The sequence below is a fragment of the Theobroma cacao genome, chromosome 10, assembly GCF_000208745.1.
Source record: "Theobroma cacao cultivar B97-61/B2 chromosome 10, Criollo_cocoa_genome_V2, whole genome shotgun sequence".
NCBI classification, from domain to species: Eukaryota; Viridiplantae; Streptophyta; class Magnoliopsida; order Malvales; family Malvaceae; genus Theobroma; species Theobroma cacao.
In genome coordinates, this window is record NC_030859.1 from 18,849,376 (window position 1) to 18,863,409 (window position 14,034).

Genomic DNA, 14,034 nt, shown 5'->3' on the forward strand with positions numbered 1-14,034 from the left:
TAAGTTTTTTGCTACTCCACACTAACAACATAATGCTTTGGCCTTGTATGGCAGGATGAACAAAACTAATGATTTTGCATCTAATTGCAATGCCCTCAGAATCAATGATGGAAAGGTTTCCAAGCAGCATGTGAGTGTATCATGTAGAAAGAAAACTAAGATTTTGGGTTCAACTATGATTCTCAGTTGTATGTGTGGGCACTAGTGGATTTCTTGATCCTTACTTCCCAAAAATATGATATCATAGATGGCAGTGATGTTGATTCAAGAACGTCCAATTCCAAAGACTTGATGGCTAGAGAGCTGCATAATGTAAGTAATTGTTACTGATTGCCAAAAGTGATTTGATGGAGGAATGGGTGGCTAAGGGAAAAATGGATTAAAGAGAGAGCATCTTAGTTTAAATGAGCAACCAAGCATAGTTTCCACAGACAGTTCACGTATTGTTTCTTCTTAGCACATTCATGATGAGCTAATTTGAATTCATAATGAAATTATTTAATTGTTGCCTTCTATGCTTAGACCTATACAACCTTGGGATGGATAAAGGATTAAATATATGAATGTCAAGAGTTTAAAATGTCATAGAGAAAGCAGCTCAACTTTCTTCCATTTTCTTTTTCATTGTTGAACTTTTATGTTTCTGTTTTTCTACTTAAGGTTTTCTTTTACTGTCAATATCTGTCTCAGGTTTTAATTAGTATGCTTTGGTTTTACTTTCACAGTCATTCTCCTTCTTGGTGGAAAAGATGTGAATTGAAGACTTATGATCCAATGTTGCCAAGAAGATAGTCAGGTAACTTAATACTGATATGTTGACTTATTAGAATGGATATAGTAGGAGTTATACTCTGCATTTGAAATTCAAGTTCCAAAAAGTTAAATGTGATTTCGAATTCATTTCAAGAGCAATCTGTAAAGTTCCACCAGAATTGATCTTGACCTATTCGAGTGTAAAGTTTATCCTCTAACAGTTTCTAGCTTATAAAACTAGTTGAAAGTTTAACTTAAATTTTAAGAGCAATTTGTAAAATTCTCATATAAAGGCTTTCTTGTTGGAAATTTTGGTTTTTAATGTGAATTTTTTGGAACTCACGGAGAGTTGTTCCATGTGTCATATGGATTACTTATTCTGATCTCACTCTTTTAAAGAAAATTCAACGCTTTCTTTGTTGTGATTAATACAATACAGCTTCCATATAACCTATAGCTTGTTCCTTTGGTTTTATATTGTTTGTTTTGTTCTTGAAATTATCTTTCTCTGATTTTCTATCTCACCTTTCTACAATATGAAAATCAGTTATAAAATTCCAATTTTCTTCCCAGAGTGGATTTCTGCACCGTGCATGAGCCATGCACTCTTTTTTAGCTACTATTCATAGATGACGTTCCATGGGTGGCGATGATTGTTTGGATGCTATCTTTTCTACAAGGGAGAAATGATGCTTCCCACCTTCTTTCACCTTACGATGAGAGAAATAATGTTTGGAGTAGTTCTTACAAAAGGGCTTTCAAAAGATCTGCATACAGAGGTATGGTGGCAGTTTTTACTTTTGAAGTATATTTAAAAAAAAATAATCTTTTTGCCCCGAAAAAATTGAAAATAACTTTTAGTGAAAACAATGCTTCTGTCCCCATTGAAATTTATCAAAATTTGGAATTTAGACCATATGAATAAAAATCTCTTAATAGTAATAATGCATAGTTAAGTGAACTTTTTCTTCACAATGGAAAGCACTATATATATCACTGCTTCATATCACCTTTAACACTTGAAATAAACCTAAACGAATGTTTCATAAATTTAAATTTTACAATTAGCTAGATAACTTTGCCCTCATCAAGATAAAATTCTGCATTTATCCCTGTCCTGCCTTAAAAATGGAGAATACTTAATTGCCAGTCATTCATCTCTTTTCAAAAGGAGTGCTTTATGTTGATATTAATGATTCATTTATTAATTATGAATAAAAAGAAGCATGAAAGATCTTAGATAATACTTCCTATTTTCCTCCTATTTACTGCACCATGTCTATTTAAAATTCCTCTCAATCATTATTAGCAGAATTCTTTTTTACTTTCAAACAGTTAATTAAAGTTTTATAATTACAAAGTGCTTCTCATGTCAAACGTGCAGGAATTTGAGTGCGAGTTACGTAAGAAAGAATGAAATTCAAACCTTTGGACGTAATTCATTGACAACAATTAATACTAATGGTAAGTTTTCAAAAGTCAATTTTTGAATGCATGCTTGATAGAATAAAGCCTTCCTCCTAATTATCATGAATGTAATTTTCACAATTCTCTGTTTCTTTATCTTTAATTCTAAGCTTAGATACTTTGATTACCAATTTTCAAATAATTTGGTGGAGCGATGAAGATGATCCCAATGCATTATGAATTTGGAAGCCAGGTAACTATATACTAATTTTCATGTTTCACAAAATATCAAGTAAAATAGAAGCATCATAATAATGGTCTTGTATTCAATATTCAAATTCTAAAATTCAACATTTCATTGAACTAAACACTAAGGTAGTCATGCCATGGATTTTGATAAATCTGGAGTATTGTGGCAACCTTGGTATATATTAAGAATAAGATTTTGAGCATTAGAGAATCAGCAAGCCTGAAATCCGTCTCTTTTCTTCTTAATGCAAAGGCTGGTGCTTTGACTTGACTCTACACTTCCTTCCAAGTAATACAGGTGAGAACAACTACTAAAAGTTTTATGAATTCTATCTCCTTTGTGCCTATTCATAATTAGTGCCTTCATTTCATATCACCAAATTATGTTATTTGGCTCTTCAGGAAGTCTTTGTTTCTGTCATCATTCATTGGATGTGAGCAGAAGCAGCATAATGACTGTAGCCACTCTACAAGATGTTCTACCAATTAATGTTAGATGTTTGTAGTTCCTTGCTTGCTTATGCCATGTAAGCATCACAAGTATATGAGAATTACTATATTAAGTTTTTTGCTACTCAACACTAACAACAGAATACTTTGGCCTTTGTATGACAGGGATGAACAAAACTTATGATTTTGTATCTCATTCCAATGCCCTCAAAATCAACGTTGGAAAGGTAGAGTAAAGTAATAACTGACTGCCAAAAGTGATTTGATGGAGAATTGTGTGGCTAAGGGAAAAATGGATGAGAAAGTGACCACCTTAATTTAAATGAACAATGAGGCATAGTTATGGTGTTTTAACGACTTGATGTGCCTCCAGTCTCCACAGACAGTTCATACTTGGTGAGATTGTTTCTTCTTAGCATGTTTTATAAGGTGATTATTGATGTTAGAAATTTAGCTTTTTATTGATAACTTCACGTCATATCGTTTACTTGTACTAGAGAAGACTTTTGTAATCCTATTATTTTGAGTAGTGGAAGAATTTGAACGGACTATGGTCCCATGGTTTTTCCCCTTACCATGGGGTTTTCCACGTAAAATCTGGTGTCTCGCTCTTGTGGGCTGTTGATTATTTCATTTTTTTACATTAATAACCAATTATGAATTACTACTTCAATTATCATACAATGTATTTAACTTTTATAAAGAGGGATAAAAATTTGGAGTTCTGGTTGTCCGGTTGTAATGGTAGACTGTAAGGACAATGCTTAGTGCTACCTTTTTATCTTGGTTCTACTGATTAACCTTGAGGAGTGATGTCAAAGGAATATATTCAATATGGTGGGCGTGAAGTTCTATGAAGAGAATTGAACAAATGCATTTCCACCATTATAGATTCTTCAATGCCAAGATATGCCAGAGTTGGAGTGGAATTCTTACCAAGTTGATGAGCAAAACGGGATCTTCACTTGCCTCCATGATCTTTCTGTCAAGAAATGCCCCAAAGTATTGAGAAGTCTACCAAGTTGTCTTCCTTGCTTGGAAAAACTTGTGATTTATGATAATTGGTAATTTTAATTCCAAACCCTTCAAGGCTATGTGAATTAGAAATTGTTGGGTGCAAAGAAGTGTGACATGAGAGTTCTCTTTATCTTTGCTCATTCAAAAAAAAAGTCTCTCGAACACCCCAAAGTTTACTTATGATGTTAGGCTTAATAAAAATTAAATTTCTTCGAATTGGTGGTTGTCGGAGAGCTTACTTATTTGATGCAGAACATCGGGGGCTGGTTAGCTTCTGCAGGTTTAGGCTTCAGCATGTCAAGATATGGAGTTGCTCCAAGTTGGCCTATCTTTAATCAAGTGGCCGCTTACTCGTGGGGCTTACACACCTGCGGATTGACCTTTGCCAAATGCTGGAATCTTTTGCACAATTAGTTCACAGTAACACTTCTTTTGAATTCATTTTCATCGGTAGGTGTGGAAAGATCGACTACCTACCTGATCATGACTGCTATTGCTATCTGGAAGAATAGGTACCATTGTTTCATTTCCTTTATTTGGCACAAGACTTTCCACTGCCATTCCAACAAAACCTATGCATTATTGCCTACTGCCAACAGTTTCCATTGCAAAATCTGTAATCGTATTGATACAAGGGGTTGCCTCCATGTGACAATCATTAATTTAACAATTTCACTGAATGACAAAATTATGATCACCACATCAACTAAATTCAAGGTTCAACATAAGTCAAAAGATGTAAAATATAAATAGTAGTAAGAAATGGTATATAAAAGTTACTTTAGTAAACAGAAATTTCTTGACAACTTAATCTTAATTTGTAAATAACCCGTGACATGATACAGCCTAGGTGCATATAAATAACTCGTGACATGGTACAAAAATTTTTTGTTTTTTTATTTCTGTTTGTCGATCGAAAATCAACCCAATATGAAAATAAAAGACAATAAGATAAAATAACTGAAAGCCCGTGACAAAAACTTGGACTTATCCCAAATACAAAGCTACAAAAAAATTTGACTTAGAGTTGGATGTCATCTATTGTGTCCCCCATGTCCCAATTCCCCACTCTTTCCCAAAAGTTACTAAGCCAACGCAACCAAAAAGCCTAGGTGCAGAGCTCATGGGCCACTCCCAGCCTTGAATTGGGCACATCGAAAAGTACTCTATGGTTCTGTTGCTGCGTATTAACTATCACATTCAACACTGAATTCACATTCTTTGGTGCGGATGCCATGGCCAAGCACGTGATGCTGCTTGCTGTGCTATGGATTAGTAGGTTATCGCGTGGCAGTGTCATGTTCATGCCTGCAAGCATGAACGTTATCGTCGGTGCCACAATAGGGACGGTGTAACATGTGTTGAACTCACAGAGCAGCCGAGGGATGTCCCGTTGGCCACCTTGACTCGCCTCTGGAACTTGTCTCGGATGGCTCTATAGGCCGGTGCTACTATCCGTGTAAAGATGGCACCTAATGTTGAATAGCAAAGTTTAGTGACTTTTCAATGACAAGATAAAATACATTAAGGGCAGATTTTGAAATGAAGCTCTTTGAGTTAACATAAACTTTAACATATTATCAAACTTTTTACAAAAAAATGAAATTTTTTATTTTCATTTATTTAGAGATATTAATATATATTTGCTTTTGTATAATATTTTGTAAAACAATATTATTAATACTAGACCACTATGGTTATTTTGAAAATATCCAACATAGAATTGCCTCAATGTAGTCGTGACTATCTCTAAAAAGTTGTCTTTAAATTATTTTATTTATTTACAATTTTTATTTTGAAAAGCAAGATGTATAGATTTCTTCCATAAAAGGAAATGAAGGAGCAGAGGTAAACAAAAAATACCACTTGGCTCCACTGGCGAAGGGTAGTTAAGTCCGTCCCCCAAGTTTTTTAAAATATTTTATCCATTATATATATTATTTAATCAAAGATGGAAGATGGTATATTTATCGAGATCGTGGTCCTCTAAAAATTTTAATATTTTAATTCCCTTTAAAATAATTTTTTATTCAATAATTAATATAAATAAAAAATAATAAAATGACGTTATAAATCTTACTCAATTTTATTTCTCTACATATCTTTCTCTCTCCTCTTTCTCCCTCTTTCTTTTTATTTTTTTTCTCTTTTGTTTTTTTATTTATATATTTTTAAAAAGCAATCAATGAAATTTCATTCTTTAATGTATGTATACAAAAGCTACCTCATTTTGGTAGTATTACAACAAAAACATATAGGACATGTCCCTAATACGAGATAAGTTACGTATAATGAAACATAACACACTTAAAACCTAGCAGTCTACTACCATGAACAACCAAAGTTCGGAGGCATTTCCTTTAGAAACACATGGCTCCTGCATAATCTCCATATAGAGCTTTCTGGTTTACAAAAAATCTCAACAAGCATTGGGTGTTGTCCTTACTAGGCAAACTTCACTTTAACTATACATCAATATTAAAAGGAAAATTAGTTCAAATCAGCAACAAAATGCATAAATACGAGTCTTAGTGGGTTGCACATGTTATGAAGTTGGAGCCAACAAACAATATCTTTTTATTTTTACTTTACTCTCTTTTTTGTAATTTACCACTAAAATATACTTCATTTTTTAAACGTTGGGCACAATTTTTTTAAAAGACTATTATAAATTTTTTTTTTATTTACATGTTATAGAAAATTATTATCTATTATGAATATTTTGATTGTTGGTTGACTTTTTTTTTCTTTTAATTGAGGGAGGAGGGATTTAAACTCTGCTCTTTAGACAAGGGGATCATACACCAACCAATGAGCCAAATGTTCGAACGAGTGCTGATTATTGATTAAATGTAATATATTAATTTTAAAAATTTTTAACCCTTAATCCTCTTCATCTTTGATCTTCCACAAAAGTTGAATAGCGTTGTCCTGCTTGGCTCTACTGTATACACAACCAACCCTACTATTGTTGCGAGCAGGTAAAAAATATACAAAAGTTTTTGTACAAAAATATTGCCTGCATTACAGTCGGCACTACCCAAAAGAAAAAGAAAAAGCTCACAACCAACTTACAGACAGCTACAAGAAGAAAGAAGAAGCAGCATAAATGTTACTTACAGTTTATTTTTTAACCATGCTATATTTTATTAAAATAACCATGAAATCAATTTATTCAGTAAATAGATAAATACATAAATAACTAAATAAGTAAATAAAACATTACTTTATCAGTTTTAAATATGTGAATATATTGTTATATTAATTTCAATAAAATATTATAATGATTTTTACTAATTTTCATTAATTTTATTAATTTTGTAAATATAAAATATTATTATAAAATTATATTATATACCAATTTATATCTAATTATCTTAATGATCATTTTCCATCTCATGACACCCATTATGCACCATTGCTTGTTGTCAAAGACAAGTCACATCGTCGGTTTTAATCTTATTGGTGCAACTCCCAATCTCATCGTAATGCTATCAACCTAACCATATCTGTTTCTATTTTCATTACTATCAATGTTATTCCTATCGATGAAATTTTTGTTAAGTTTACAATTTTAGTAAAAAAATCTTATTTTCCTTCGCTAAATATCAGTAGGATATCTATATTAGTAATTTTATGAAATCACTACCTTGCCAACAAAAGATCCTTATTTACTCAATTCTTATCCACCAATAACGTTTATTTATCATATAAACTTTTTTTTTGTACAAAATTACATGTAAAAGTAAAATATTTTTAATCACAATCAAGTTCTTAAATTATAATCACAACCAGCCTAATGAAATTTAGCTTGCAACAAATTGAGAATTAAGAAGAAAGAAGTAAGGATGGATAAATGAAAAATCTTCAATGGAGAGAATCAAATACATTAGCATTTACCCTTTATACAATCCAGTAGCTAGAAGCCCCCATTTTCTTTTATTTTAATTTGTTATCTCTTAAACAATTCTTTTTATCAGCACACAACGAGCGAAACACGATTAATAGAGTTGAATCATAAAATTCACAGCAAAACATTTAAATATTTGATTCAATAATATTTATATTTTTTCCCGAATTCAGATTGCATTCTCCAATTAAAAGTATAGACTTCACATAGAAGACTAAAATCAAATGCAAAAGTACTCAGTGCCCACGGTTGTACAGTCCAGGATTTTCACCTTTCTTGGGAGGTTTATTTTGGTTCGGGAGACAGTCAGTGTAACGTAGCCTGTCGCAAATAACCGGGTTGTTAGGGGCAGAAGTGCCTCCAGTCCCAGTGCCAGAGCTACCAAGCACGCTACCAATGTGGGAGTCGAACAAGAACTCCAACTCCAAGTTATTGTGAGCAACAGGGGGGAAGATGGAACTCCTCCATTGAAGTAGCGGTTGCTCCATGTTGGGTTGCATGAAGAAGAACCATTAGAGTGATTAGGATTCCTAGAGACAAATCCTTTCCCACTACTCTAATAACTTCCATTTTTCTCTCTTTCTTTTTTCCTGCTCAGCCGACTCTTAGTAAATAGCTACTACTCTCCATCAATCCAAGGGAATTTCCTGTCTTATTTATAGAGAAAAAAGAAAAAGTTGAGGTGAACATTAGATGTCCATATACAATTTGGATAACACATTTGCTGTTTTTTTTTTAAAAACAATTATTATGAATAGTAACACTTATTAATTTCTAATGCTTTTTAAAAGCATTTCTTGAGTACTAAAAATAAAGTTAGTGATCCCTTTGTTAATATTTTTTTTAACTTACCATTGTTGTATTCAACAGGGTCCATATATATTTGGATTTGAATGAGAATCCCATGTGAATACACAAAAATTCAAACCGAATTAGACCCTGAAAGAACGACTTTCACATGGTTGCATGCACAAGTGTCTTTTGCTAAAGCTGACAAAATCTCATTCGTAAATCTGCCTTTCTTCAGCACTGAAAACAAAATTTAAGTTTTCACAAAAATGATGTATAGACATTTAATTTGAGATGAAAGAATATTAATAGTGACTATTAGGAGCAAGGATATGTTTTCCGCATATAATGAACATAGCATAATCACCTTGGGCACCCATTTTTCCATTAGAACCAACTCCTTACAGGTAAAGAGACTTCATCCACAGGAATAAGCCCAATTGCAGTAGAATGCATAATATGTACTCCCAAAATCTGTATATCAAACAATAGAAACGATAGCTGTTTGTTTCAGTCAATTGATTGTTCTATAAATTAATCTCTTCAGTCAAAAGAATTAGATAAATGAATAACTTGTTCTCAAATGAATTAGGTAAAGAATTACGTAAAGAAAGTGATAGAGGAGGTTGGCTGATGGACAGTACCATGGATTTCCTATAGACCCTTTGCCATTCAAGACTCTCGGTAAGGGATTATGTGGCTTCCCTTGAAGAATAATGAGCCGAAATTTAACGTGGATGGATTTGTTAAAGGTAAATCAGGCCCAGCTAGATGGGGAGGAGTCCTCGGACAGCAGTAGAAATGTCATTGGCCTTTTATTTTGGCCCCCTGGGTGATATAGACTCGAATAGTGTGGAGACACTGGCAATCAAAGACGCCTTACAGTTTTAAGGCTTTCATTGAAAAAAATTAGCAGTTAAGTACTCAAGGATCTGTCGTTTGTCCAAGCTTAGTGACAGCCTTACAAAACCTACAAGAGGAAAAATTTTTAATTTCATTGAACTTGATATTGTGTTTTCAATTCTATTATTTTTTGACAAACAATACAAAAAATTAACAACATTATTTATTATTTGTATTTATGAAATATTTTATTGAATATTTCAATTTTGTTGATTTTTATAAATTTTATCAATTTTTGTTAAAAAATCAACAAAATTAAACATATAGTAACAAAATTCAACATAACCTAATATAATAACAAATTTGATCATACTCCCACAGAAGCACAAGTAATGAAATGAAATTTATCATATAAATTTTGTTTACCAACATACATGTAAAGATAAAAATTATATTCACAATCATGTATTACATTTCATATAATTACAAATTAATAAAATAAATCAAATAGACAAATCAACCAACAAACTAGTATAAATCAGATATATTCAATATAAAATTGTATTATACCTGCTAATGATGAGATTTGAACTTGAAATATCAACAGTCTAATTAAGGTCTCGTAGTTGTCATTAAGTTAATGTCTCATTATTTCAGCTAAGCAAAGCAATGAATATTTAGTTCTCTATCATTCTCCAGTCACAACTTCACCAATGCGATAGCCTGTATAAGCACCATTTCCATCCTCAAGTATTCTATGAGATGTGTCCCTGACTCATAACGAGAACCATGCCAATGCCCATGTTAAAACTCCATCTCATCTTAGTATCTTCAATTTTTCCAGCCTGTTGGTATCCATTAGAACACAGCTGGCAGTTCCCAAGAATCCTTATAGAGAGAAGCACCATGGTCTTTTGGAAACACTCGAGGTATATTGTCTGTGAAAGCCACCACCTGTTCTATGATATATGCTATTCTCTTTTCCCCTCCTTTGCTAATTAAATCTAGCATCAGCTTAACATCAGTAATAAAAAATTTCAAGACTTCTGATTACCTTCAGTTTAGGTGTGTGGATCATATTGATAGGGGTTGCCTCCATGTGACAAATCATTAATCTAACAATTTAAACAATTACAAAATTATGATCGCCACATCAACCAAATTCAAAGTTCAACATAGATCGAAGGATGTAAAATATATAAATAGTAGTAGGAAAACGTACATAAAAATTTCTTGACAACTTAGTCTTAATTTGCAAATGATGCGTAACATGGTACAACCTAATAAACTAATCATCAATCCAATATGAGAAAAGAAGACATAAGACCAGATAATAGAAAACCCGTGACATAGACTTAGATTTACCCCAAATACAAAACTACAAAAATGAAAAATTGACTTAGATTTGGAAGTCATGTATTCTGTCCCTCATGTCCCAATTCCCCACTCTTTCCCAAAAGTTACTAGGAGAATGCAACCAAAAAGTGAAGTTGCAAAGCTCAGGGACCACTCCCAGCCTCGAATTAGGGACATCGAAAAGTACCCTATGGTTCTGCTGCTGCATATTGGTTATCATATTCAATACTGAATTCACATTATCTGGCACAGATGCCATGGCCAAGCATGTGATGCTGCCTACCGTGCTGTGGCAGTGTCACGTTCATGCCCGCAAAACATGAATGTTATCGTCGGTGCCACGATAAGGAGGTTGTACTTGAATTCTTATCTTTTGGCTTTACTTTCTAAAAAAGCAGCATTCTCTTTATCATATTCTTTGAAGACTTTTGACTAAGGATAGCAAAAAGACAATACATCTCTCTTTCTTACTATAGTAAGTTGATAATAAGTTTGTACGATTTCGTTGAATTTTCTACATATTTTATCATGACTCTATGCTTTGCAAAGAGAGTATTAATTAAGCCTTAAAAGCAAAGAAATGAATATTTATTTTCATTTTCAAATGCTGGATTCCATTGCATATTCAGTTCACAATAACAATTGCCTTGAATTCATTTTCATTGGCAGGAGTGGGAAGATTATGTTCCTGATCATGACTGGTATTGCTATCTAGAAAAATAGGTACCATTGTTTCATTTCCTTAATTAGGCACAAGACTCTTTCCACTGCCACAAAACCTATGATTATTACCAGGCGCCAACCGTTTCCATTGCAAAATCTTTAATTATATTGATAGGGGTTGCCTCCATGCAACAAACATTAATCTAACAATTTAACCAATAATAAAATTATGATCACCAGTACATCAACCAAATTCAAGGTTCAATGCCAACCTCGAATTGTGACGTAGATTATGTTAGCAGATGACAAGTAAATTTAGTGCTTTTCTTATGTAGTTAGGAGTCCTATCAGAAATTATAGGTATAATAAAATTTACTTTTTATTTTAATTTACTTGGACGATAAGTAAGCATAGGTTTAGGAATTAAGTTTTCTTGCACTTTAAGGAAGTCTAGGGTATAATATTATTTTATTTAAATTTGTTTATTTGCATTCCAAGTTTAGGTCAAGTAGGATTAGGTTATTATAAATAGCACCTTTAGACTTAGTTATTAGATAATTTTTTTTGAATTATTAAATAACATTATATTTTTTCTCAAATTTTGAGTGTAAGTTTCTATGTTTGAAACTTGGTTATCAACTATAAAGACTCTATCCAGTGTTAGTCTTTGTTTTCACGTTAACTTACTATAGCAAATTGTGCACATCAAAAAGTACCTTATGGTTTTATTGCTATATATTGGCTATCACATTTAGCACTGAATTCACATTCTCTGTTGCGGATGCCATGGCCAAGCATGGGACGCAGCTTAACAAAGTTTAGTGACTTTTCAATCACATAGTATATTGGATGTTGTTTAAGGGAAAATTTTGAAATGGAGTTCTTTAAGTAAAGTTCTTTGAATCTCCAACTTAAAATAATTAAAAATTAATTATAGTTTAACCCCAAACTCCCTAACCTCCAACCGACGACATTTTTTTTTGTTGTTTGTTTTTTTTCTTTTTCTTTGTGGTTGTTCTCGGTTGCTAGAGGATCTAGGGTATTTTCTTTGGTTTTTGTTGTGGCTAGGTATTTTTTGGTTGCTGGTTCTTGCTAGGGATTTTAGGGTTTTCGATTGCTTCGTCCCTTTCCTTGTAGCTACAGTGTTCCTTTATATATCGGCTCTCAATCGGGTGTATCGTCTCCACTACCTTGCCAGATGCGAGTTTTTGACGTTTGGCACTGATGGTGGTGCCTAACAAGGTGCGTCCGCACCCTGCCAGACGTACGTCTTTCTCTTTTTTTTTTCTTTTTTCATTTTATTTCATCATTTTTTGTTTCATTTTCATTTTTCATTTTTTCATTCATTTTTTTATTTTGTTTTTTTTGTATCTTATTTGTTGTTTTTTTTTCTTATTATTTATTTTTTTGTCTGTCTAAGTAATTACCTATAAAATTAAAGTGTCTACAGAAGGGAGCAGGAAATCTCTTTGTGAGAGAACACAAGCCATAGAACAAAGAACTCAAAAGACAGAGGATATTGGCCATATATGCCTCCCTTATGAACTGGGCATATTTTAGCAATAACCCCTGAAATGAAGCCAATATCGGGCATTCAAAAGGAGCTTCCCTGCCTCAAAAGAACAAAAGCATCACCAAGAATAGTCCACCCAGTCCTAGTACACTACTAGTTAGTAGCTGAGCAAAAAAAAAAAAAAAAAAAAAAGTACTAGTAGTTAGTAGTAAAACTACTAGTAACGAGTAATGTCCTCATTATTTAATATGGTTTATCAATTCTTCAACAATTCAGTTTTATCGATTTTTTTATTTTCTATTTTTTATCTTCTAATATCAACTTAAATGTAAAATTGTGATGCATCTTTTGATGATTGAGTTAGTGGATTGTTGAAGACTATACTTGGATCATATTGATAGAAAAAAAAAAGTAAATTTGACTTAAAATTAATATGAAATATAGAAAAAATAATAAGACTGGTATAAATATTCAAAAAAGAAAAGTTGACATAATTTTGTAATGATTTTAAAAAAGTGGATATTCAATTTGAAATAGAAAAAGTATATATTATTACATCAATTATTAGTTTAATAATTTATTTTCACTCAATAAGTAGATAAAATTTGAAGTCAAGATGATATTTATATTGCATCGATCAAGAACACTTATTGTTTGTTACATATATACATATGTTTAATTGAAATTCTTTTCTACACATCATTGAAACAATATTTGGCCACTTGCAATTAATTTAAAATTTAGAAATGTTATTTATTTATTTCTCAGTATCATGTCTACCTTAAATATGTTAACTCATCACAATACTTTTTACAATCATACCAATCATTTTAAATTACATTTCTACACATTAATTACATTTTAAATTCAACAATATGATGTTAGTCACGTTTCTTGGTTCTTTCCTACTATCGATTATTTGTTGAATAGTCCATCCGGATATCTTGAATCTCATTATTTTTTTTCGAAATAATAATTATAAGTAAAAGAATTTCAATTACAATCAACATGTATCACATTCCATCTGTGAAAAGAATTAATAAATGCACCAACATATTAACTTAAAAGTTTTAATTTTTTTTTT

At 32.0% G+C, this 14,034-nt stretch overlaps 1 protein-coding gene across 9 annotated transcripts in view; it reads left to right on the forward strand.

The window, feature by feature from the left end:
- LOC18587186 (putative disease resistance RPP13-like protein 1) overlaps positions 1 to 14,034 on the forward strand; it is a 29,895-nt gene that overhangs the window by 4,912 nt on the left and 10,949 nt on the right. For 2 of the 9 annotated variants that reach the window (XR_001929865.1, XR_001929866.1), the window contains exons 4-10: positions 55 to 312; positions 726 to 796; positions 1,327 to 1,532; positions 2,138 to 2,217; positions 2,336 to 2,413; positions 2,663 to 2,707; positions 2,812 to 2,936. The exons of 2 other annotated variants lie outside the window; for them this stretch is intronic. The gene's annotated coding sequence lies outside the window, so the exon portion shown is untranslated. Of the gene's footprint in view, positions 1 to 54; positions 313 to 725; positions 797 to 1,326; positions 1,533 to 2,137; positions 2,218 to 2,330; positions 2,414 to 2,662; positions 2,708 to 2,811; positions 2,937 to 3,024; positions 3,408 to 14,034 lie in introns of those variants that run through there. 5 more of the 9 variants (XR_001929867.1, XR_001929864.1, XR_001929863.1 and 2 more) reach the window with 5 other exon arrangements.